Raw genomic sequence first — 10340 nt, 5'->3', positions numbered from 1 at the left:
ACTGATTTTCCATTCAATGTGCAGAAAAAGTAACAAGGAAGCTGGGCAGACAAATGGCAGCTTGATTCTGAGCCTGAGCAGAGCTCCACATGAACTGACAATGAAGAGTTGAGAGCAGGGGTAAAAAGCCATCATGTTCAGTCTCAGTCACTGCCTGTTGGGGCAGAGCTCAGAGGACTGGAGCTCACTGTCACAGCCACGGCTTCTGAATTCCCAGTGAGCACTGGACCAACCCGCAATATATAACACCTCCTGGGAAAGAACTGGTATGGGGAACTGAGGACAGGTAGTTTATGTCCTTCCAAAGAGAGTATTCCATTAAATTCAAGTCAGCCTTATATGTGAATCAACACAGAAACCTTTGAAAGGGTAGATGAGCATGTGGGCAGGGAGATCCAGCTGATATAATCAACTGGGATTTCCAAAACCTTTCAGCAAGCTATCCCAACAAAGGCTTTTATGGAAGTGATGAAGCCATGGGATAAGAAGGAAACTTCTCACTCAGTGAAATAATCCTCAAAGACACAGAATGAAAAAGAAAAGTTGTTTGTGCTGGGGCCTGTGTTGTTCAAGTTCTTGATAAATCAAGCTGAAGAGATGTTGAACAGGAAGGAACACAATGTTTCCCAATAAAATAATGCTATTCTGGGCAGTAAGGACAATGACTGATACCTAAGAAATGCAGAAGGCCTTCATGCCACTGAATAAACAGTGCCATGAAATAGCATACAAAACTCAATACAGTTAAAACCACAAAACTATACGTGTGGGGAAACATAATGCAGTGTCAGATATAAAAAAATGGACTCTGAGCTGACAATTACCCATCAGGAGCAAGGTCTTCCATGTATGCTGTGTAACTGTGTGAAAATATCCACTCATTTCTCAGCAGTGGTAGAAAAAGAGAAAATAAAAAGAGACAAAATGAATTTGCAAGGAATTATGATTCCAAAGGCAATAAAGGTGATCAGACACATGGAGGGGCTTCCACAGGAGGACCAATTAAACAAATCCAGAGACTTAAGATGGGAAAGAAATGAGTGGGCATACAAAGCAGAACTGTAAAATCAGCACAGTGTGGAGAGGCTTGACAGGACCAATGTTCCAACCGGCTCTGGCATTAAAAGAGACAGGAGAGTGCAGAGGGCAGAAGGTGGAGGACAGTGTGTGCATGTGTGTGTGAGTGTGTGTGTGTGTGTGTAAATCAAATGAAACTACCTGAAGGCAAGGTATTCAAAACCACAAAGACGTGTGGGTTCTTCACAAAGTATGCAGTTAAGCTGTGGAACTCCGTGTCACTGCAAACTAAAGGATTACATGGATTGAAAAGACACTTGGACATGTTCATGGAGAAGAAATCTACTGGAATATACCAACCACACAGAAATCCTGTCCGTGGGGCAAAGACTAAGAGCTGTGTAGAAAGACAGAGGTTCAGAGAGTACTTGAGGGTAACAGCATCCTTGGTTTCACTTCTCTTACAGGCTTATCTACTGCCATCAGAGCATGAATCCATTTGGGGGATGGGAAGTCATTTTCTGCTCCAAGTCCTTTAGGGGTGGAAAATGAGGCTGCCAGTCACGGGCATAGGGGTGAACATATGGTTTGGGCAGGATATGGATGTTTCTGGGTTGCTCTCATGAGTTCACAGTATATCCTCTTCACAGCTTGGTCCCTGGATGCCTAATGCCTGGATTACATATTGCCAAAAAGGCAAATTAAAAAAGTTGATCTCTAGCTATGACTGTGTTTGCCTTGGAGCTGCATTGTCAAGGTGAGAGCACTGCACGGGAAGCTATCACCCGCTTGGTCAGGCATGACATGCAGACCATGGCTATGCCCAGGTCTGAGGTCAGTGGTCTCTGAAAACTTTGGCTCTATTCATCTACAAAGCTTTCAAAGGAGACCCTGCCATTGGAGCTCTTAAGGTTTCCTGGGAAGTTGTGAGGGCTGACAGTAGTCCCTCAGTCAGTGTGTGCAGAAACCACTGTCATAGCATGGACTTCGTTTCCAAAGAGCAAAGTGATCTTCCAGTGAGCTTTGCTCACTCTGGTGGAAACTTCCAGCCAACAGCTCCATGTCTGTATGGCTGAGACAGAATTATCAAAATGAGTCTTTATATTATCTGTCTCCAAGATGCAAACTCACCAACACACCAGTATTTTTGAGGTTGTCCTGCTGTCAGTAGCGAGGATGAGAAAGCAGAAACCCCAGACATCTCTGTCATTTCTATCTGAAATTGTGATGAGAGTGAGCTCTTTTGAAGCTGATCAGTTTTCAGCCACAAAGAGCCTAATAAATCCATCTAACACCTAGCAGTGATGCCAGCCTAGCTTTTCCTTCCCATGACATGTTACAAGGCTTCCTATGGTTCCCTAGTAGACTTCAGATTTCTTTCACTCCATTTTATTCTCTGCACTCATGCTTCATGACAGACACCAGCCAGACTCTGTTTTCTGATACTGTCTTTGCCATCAGTTCATCTGCTTTTTAATCCTCCTTCTGAATACCTGACCATTCTCTGTCTATACTAACATGCTTCAGTTCCTTAAAATCTCCATTATTGTAGAGCAGTAAATATGTTTTTTTTTCCATTAATAGCAGAAGGCTTGTGGGTTTGTATTGACCTGACAGTGCATGGTCTTAGGGCTTGTCTGGGCCTGAAGTGGTTTTAGGTTGTTTTCATAACTGTGTAGTAGTCAAACAACTATTACGTAATCTGTTTTAGGTTAAGCTTTGTGAATACCTTATATGGTAATGGTCTGACAAGCCTTGGGAGTCACTGCATAATAAGGAATTACCTTTCATGATAATTGAGGCACGGGAAGCTACTCTGAACCTTTTCAACTTAAGTTGGGAACCAGTGAAAGGGAAGCAGACTGTGATAAGGAAATAGATAAAAATAAACCCAAGAGCAAGTAGGAACAAATCCCTGCTATACCATACTCCTCCTAGCAAAGACTTGAGGATGCTGATAACTCATACTAGGCTCCCTCCTTGCTGCACCAACATTCTTAAGAAAGACTGAAGAATCAACCTTAGGACAGAAAATAACATTGGGAGGGTAAGCATAATACCATACAAAAGAGGCTGTCACGAGAAAGTATTCTATGTAAAAATTTTAACCTTTTATTAATTGAGGCTTTTCTATATCAACGACATTATTTTTATTATTAGACTTAGAATGGGAACTTAGATCCACATATATGGTATGTACCAAACAGCCCACAGCAAGGAAATATCTCCTTCCATGTTCCCACTAGTCAGGATGTGTGAGTTTCCATGTGGAATAGATTTTAGAGACACTTTAAAATCACACTCAACAGACAACGCACAAGTTACTGTGAAATCTTGTGCATGTATCAGCACCAGCTGAGTATGATGGACCTTCCCTACTAGAAAGGAGTGCAGTGCAGAATATTCTGGGCAAATGCAGTTTTCCTTTTTTGGGAGGCTTTCTAAGATAACCTTGTATAGAAGGAAAAGGGAAAACTGCACTTCTGCAAAAAGATGCACTATTTATTGGAAATGTGTAAAATACTTAGCAGATCCTTTCCCATCTCAGGAACTAGCCATACAGATTTGAACCCTGCAGGTGGACGTAAAATCTTGGGATGTATACATGGAGGTTCTACCTCAGCAGCACATCTCTAGCCTATAAATGGAGGCCAGAAGAAATCTGCTGTGCCCCTTTTACTTGCATGCTTAAATAAGGTCTTAAAAAATTTTCACTGAGCCATCATCAATAATATTTTTGCATGTGCCCAGTGGAAAAATCTAATCCATTCTGAGGTATGAAGCACATCCTTTTGCACAGTTGTCAGGTGAGAGTGAGCAGAGGCTGTACTACCAGAAGGTGTGTGCTTGGCTCTCTCCTCAGTACTTGCAAGGAGCCTTTTGGAGAGACAGGTTGTTAAGAAACTGCTTAGACAGGTCATGCTTGCCTTAGCTATCCTTTTCCCTTGGAAACCAGGGCTGGAGGTAGATGATCTTCTCTGTCTTAAACTGTGATGCCAAGCTACTCTGTCATGTGCCCACACAATCAATATTCTCAGCCCAGTGAACTTCTCATGGCTTACTTCATTCTCCCAGGCTGAAATGGTTCAAATGAGGCAAGAGCCATCAGAGGGGGCAGGTCCAGTCTGGAGGCGCAAGGAATGCGTGGGGAGTAGGTAGGAAGGTAAGCACCCTGCCAGCTTTGTGGAGGTCGAGACCATGGGGTAAGCACTGGCAGGCATTGCAAGAGAACTGCCTGCCTGCTCACCCTTAGGTGGAGAGGCCCTGAGGAGACCATGGGTGCCTTGAGGCAGCGGCCCACTGCCCCACACTGACATCTGCCCAAGGCAGTGGCAACAAGTGAAGGAAATGCAGCCAGCTGCCGTGAGACCCCAGGGTGGGTGCTGGTGTAGGGCCCAGAGACATCGGTTGGGAAGGTGGCTGTGCCCACTGCCTCACCATTTGGGCTATTGCTATGAGGGCAGATGACCCATCAGCTTTCTTCTCAGCTTGGGGCTCCAGCAGGCTCCTGTCAGTCACAGGGAGCTCGGGAGGCAGCAGCCGACCAGGCCCACTGCTCAAGGCACCCATTGCCAGGGGGTGGCAGCATGGAGCCATCGAGGCGGACCCTCCTCTGGGTGGCTGGTCCGCTGCAGACCCGCAACGGGGACACACTTAAAAATGGGTGCTTTTAGAGCTGCTGAAACCTCCTGGCCCACGTATTATGAACGAATCACACCAGAAAGGTTAAAATCCAACCAGGTGGGACAGCCAGTCTCATGTATTCACCACTGGGACGGAACAAAGACAGGTGGAATGGGCCAAAGAAGGCTCGGAAATGTTAGGGTCATCAATGCTGAAAGAAGACCCTGAGCTGACAGAAGCAGCCACAGGTCAGTGTGCAGCCTAAGGAGAGTGACTGCAGCACCTCTTTTGACCTTCGTGATCTGGCTGGACCTTCACAGTGCAGGCACCAGGAGAGGCCCAGGGCTCTGGATCACCCTCACTCATCCTAGGATGACCATGAGATCCAGCCTTCACAGATGAGGACCTCCTAGACTCTTAGGCCAGCAAAGGCAACAGAGAAAGCCCTTTGGAGCCTAAAGTGTAGACAAGTCATTGCCATAGTCTACCTTTAAGCTACTTCAAAACAGACAGGTAATCACAATATTCTTCCCCATGAAGTGGATGTGAAAATGGCACTGTGGACCCAAGCAAAGCCCACCTAGACCTTCACTGTTCAAACACAAAAGCAGAACAGGGCTACAGTGGGAAGAAGAAATCCTGCCCCTCATCTCCCTCTCCTGTGCTGAGGTTTCCTCTCGCAGGGGAAGCCTGGGGCTGGGGCGAGAGCAATCACACATCAGCTTCCCCTTTCCCTCTGGGACATGTCAGCAGGACCAGCTGCCTGGGAGACAGGGCTGCTGTGAGAGGCAGGGTCAGTCACTAACACACACTTGAAACACAGGCTGTCTCTTCCTTAGCGAGTAAAGCGGCCCGATAGGAGAAGATTAGTGGCGCAGAACAGCAAGTGCTGAGGACCTGGCACCTAGACTAAATGGGTTGGAAAGGTGTGGTTATATGTGAAAGGAAAGGATATGAAAGAGGGACAAGGACATTTGGGAATTAGAAGCAAATTGATGTTAGCTTTGGGGAAGAAATATAAGAAAAACTGATAGATGTTGGTCTTAGAAGAGTGCTACAGGTAAGGGTGACACCAAAGAGAAAGGAATGGGAGTTAGGGGTAGCAAAAAGTCACAAGAACATTTGCTGCCCTTTTGTTGTAAGAATTTATAGGCTTGAGGCTATCTTTAAATGTGTAAAATAGTTACAATTATGATTATATGAGCAACTATAACCATAGTTATTACATTATTATAACCAGATGTTTCATTTGGTTTACTAGCAAAAGACAATTTGAGCAAATAGCATCACATAAGGAAGAACATACCTTTGTTTTTTTAAAGAACATTTAAGGTCACTGTAAGAATCTTGGATAAAGGAAAATGTCTATGAAGAAAAATACTGGCAGTTGAATATTCTTTTGTTGAAAGAACTCTCCTGGCCAACATTTTCTATGTTGGCATTTCTGAAGGCATAAAGAAAAATCTGTATGCAGTCTATATAATTTGGGGGAAAACTCTATGCCTATGTCAGTCCAAAATTATTTTTTTACTAACTAAACTAAAACGTTTTTAGTTGGTGTTATTACAAAACTATTTGTTTTCTGTCTGCTTTCCATTTGTTCAGTGACCAGAAAAATTTTCTTGGTAGAATCCAATACGTAGACCTCATAGCATTCATACGCAGGGTCATGGTATTATTTTGCAATGAAATTTTACAAGGACTTTACATGTTTGATCTGATTATTTCTTTGAATAGAACATGAGTACTCCATAATTAAAATAGAAGTTTTCCTATTATTTTTTCAAAAAGTAAAATTTTAAACTACATTAGTGATTAACATGCTGAACATTTACAGTGGTGATGGTGTTTAATAGAAAAAAGTCAACCTGCATATGCCACCAGGCTGCATATGTCCAGAAAAAGTCAAATAATACATGTTAAGTCTTAAATACTTGTTTAGTTCTTGTGAATCTGGAAATGTTCCTTATTTATATTGTGGAAATATCTCTCATTCATTCATATAAATGAAAATATATTTCATTTCTCATGTATGTAGTTTGATGCCATACCCTGAAGATTAGAATCAGCTTGTATAAACACCCTGTGTAGTCAGACTGCCTACTAGCTGGTAATGTAGAGGTCATTGACCTTGAAAAAAGCATTGGTCCTTAATTAACATAAAGGAACATCTCTGAAAGAAAGTTTAAAATAGATGCAGCTGGTGTACTCCAGTGGAGCTGCATGGATTGCAAAGAATTAGAGCTACAATAATCTGGATATCGGTGATGTGCCTCCTAAGCAAATAAGCACTGTTTCACTGACAGAATAACATTAACTGAAAATATTCCTGTTCTGCAGAAGGAAACTTCTACTCAGTGAATTCTGACAAGCCAAATTTATCAATTCTGTTCTTCATGACTTACAAGTCTATTCAAACCCCAGAAGAAACTACTAGCTGAAAAAGATCCCGTCTTTCTCATGAAAGAGAGAAAGGAAGAAGTCTGTTGAAGCATCTCATTCGACTTACTTGGGTAGCCCTTGGTAATATATGATTCAACATACATAAAGACCTCACACTGGGGGTACTAATAGACAAAGTCCAAGGTTCGCAAATGTGCAAGGCAGAGTGACCGGCAGAGCACTGACATGCTCATTCCATGCCAGGTCTGCCCGAGGGCCCCTAGAGGTCACCCTGCTCCAGGAGGACACAGGCTAGCTGGAAAAATCCCTGCGGGAGCATCAGGGAGTTGACAACATGGATGCAGAAGGCAAAGGTTCTGCCTGCATGCTCGGTAAAGCAGTGATTGAGTGAAACAGTCTTTACAGCTTAAGATGGATAGGAAATACTCAAACAAAGTTCAGGCAAAGCATAGTTTAGTTGTACATTCCATTTATAGTGTCTGAGAGTCACACATCAGAGTTATGATAATCTGCCTGCATCATGACACCTCTCCAATTCTGATAGATGGAGCATCAGCTAAGGAACATGCCACCTAACCTCTTTTTCTGAGTCATTTGCATCCTAATAGCAATATCATGCTAGCAACCCGAATTTCCCTTCCATCCACCTCTCTGTCCTTCTCTGACTCTTTTTGCCACCTGTTGTCCCTCAGCTTTCTGCACTTTACTCAGAGGCTTCTAAGCCTTTTTACTTCACTCACCTTTTCTGTAACTGGAGTCACTCAGCTGCTTAAATGTGTGAAGGAAATGGCATTCTGAATGTCACTTAAGAGTGATACTTGCTGTGGAAATAGAAGGTGCATGCATTATTCACCTTGGCTGCACATTCAGTACTGCCCATTTTCAATCACAGGTTGCACATTTACCCATCTTTCTACTCTCAGTTGGCTGTTTCGGGACCTTTCCAAGGGACTAAGTTGCTTTAGTCTGTGTGTGGAAGAGAGAGTTATTGCTGGAAAGAGAACACTTCACGTGTATGAAAGTCCATTTTCCAAATTCCCTATGTGGACACATGGAATGTTTGCTTCCCTTTTTATGTAGTAAGGCTAAATTACAAATGCACAGTGCATTGCAGGTATTAGTTTTTGAAGGCAAGATTAGGAAAGAAGATGGACATCTCTGCCACTGCCTTGTATGAACTGCAGAACAAATTAGTCTTTATCAGTAATAGTCTCGGGAGAATTACATTTAGCTCCAGACATTGCTTTTTACATATGCACATAAATTATTGGTCCCAACTGCCTTTCTTCCTAGAGAATTACTCCACAACTGACATTAGTAATGGTAATTACTGGGTTATCTCAAGAAATCAGTTCAAAACTCCTGCCCCGCCCCAGCACATGAAGTCTTTATCAGGAACATTCAAACAGATCCTTAGAGGACATCTTAAGAAGGTAAAACAGCGTGTTAAGCTCCATATTTAATAGACAAGTTCCATGGGGGATATAGACGGTATTCCCTGTAATTAATTTAATCTGATCCAATACTTATCAAATCTAATAAAGAAAGTGTGTCCTTACCATCTCCAGGTCCCGATCACAGCAACATGTTAGTGGAAGTGTAGCAATGAAAAGATTTGCTCTGAAGGATTAGTGTTCTGGCATTTCTGCTTATCATCTGCCAACATTCCTGGGAGCTCTCCTTTTACCCGGGGAACAGCAGAATGAGGTTACACTTCCTACATCATACCATATACACTAATGGTTTACAGGCCATATTGATCTTTCTAAGCATACTCTTCTAATTCTGAGAGCATGGCTGACAACAGTATTTGCAAGTTGCAGATCACACAAAGATTGGGGTTTTTATAATGAGTGTGCCAATCAGCTCAAGATAATGCAGATTTTGTTCCAGATCTCTTTTTATGGAAAAAATGGTAGATTGCACTTTGTGGATAAACTACTGTGAGTGGCAAGAACAAGTACTCTACAAACACTCAGCTGACTGATCTCTGAAATGTATTTCTCTTTTCTATCCAGAAAGAATTTTGTTAAACTCAACTCATTGTCCTATGTCAGTGGTAAATGCAAACTAATTTCCTGAAAATTCTTTTGTCAATGCGATTTGTCAATAGTCTTAAACCCTGCATAGAGAAATATTCTGTTGTGCCTAGAGTGATAAATGAGTATATTTTATATATGGGATACTGATTGGGCAGAGCCACCTTGTTAGGTTTTCTGCAGTTTGCTCAAGACCTTAGCATCCCATTTTTCTTACATACCATAATTAGTGAGGAAGCGTGAATTAAGTAGACATAAATTCTAGTTCCAACATTCTTTACAGAACTACTCTCAAAATCACCTCAACTGGATACACTTAAATGTCTATTGGCTGGCTCTGGTGAGAATAGCATGAACCTCTGATCAGTTAAACCTGGCTTGAGAAAAACCTGTCTTTTGATCCTTCTGCAAAAAACTTATTGCTTCTCTTTCTATTTAATTCTTCCTCAAATTATACATTTATGGTGATTTTTTCTGAACTGTCAGTACACAGATCTAGCAATGTCTATAGCCTGTAATATCTCCTTACTGTCTACTCTATCTAACCCTGCCACAATAAGGTTTTAACCTACTCATCCATAAAAGTTGAATGACCTAGCTCTGAGGATTTTTTAATATCATAGGCAACATTATTATTTATTTCAACCTCCCCCTTCGTGTCTCAAACCTTCAAATTTTCCATTGAAATGGATGCATTCACGTTTTTATAATATTAATCTATTTTTATCATATAACACTTCTTTGAAACTTAGAGGTCTTGGGTACATATTGCTGTGCCAGATCCAGTGTGAATTTTAAGTCACTACATAATGTTTGAACATATGTCATGACTTGATCCACATGGGACTTAGAACCACATTCCCATAAATTGCCAATGAGATCTGTGGATCTCTCTGACTTTGCATCTTTTTGACCATGTGGCTAATCGAATAGCAGAAACTCACTGCTGAATGAACAAAGAGACCAACCTCATACCTACTGGCTGTCTTAGCTACAGTGCAGCTTATTGGATTGACTATTTGGGAAGAATAATATAGTTCCCCATCAGTAACTGAATACTCTCTTCTTCCAAAAGGAGAGCTTCCAAAACTTCCAAAAGTTGGACTTTAGTACTGCTAGAGCCATGGTTAATGGGATTTTTAACCTTTCTTTATTGCAATGCCTATTACATAAGGTTTTTTTGAGAGTATATCCTGCTTTCAGATCTGCCCGTCTCTCCATGCAAAGACTTGGGTTCCTGAACCCTTTGCTAACAAA

Source organism: Aquila chrysaetos, chromosome 5 (genome assembly GCF_900496995.4).
Source record: "Aquila chrysaetos chrysaetos chromosome 5, bAquChr1.4, whole genome shotgun sequence".
Lineage (NCBI taxonomy): Eukaryota > Metazoa > Chordata > Aves > Accipitriformes > Accipitridae > Aquila > Aquila chrysaetos.
This window is presented reverse-complemented; position numbering follows the sequence as displayed.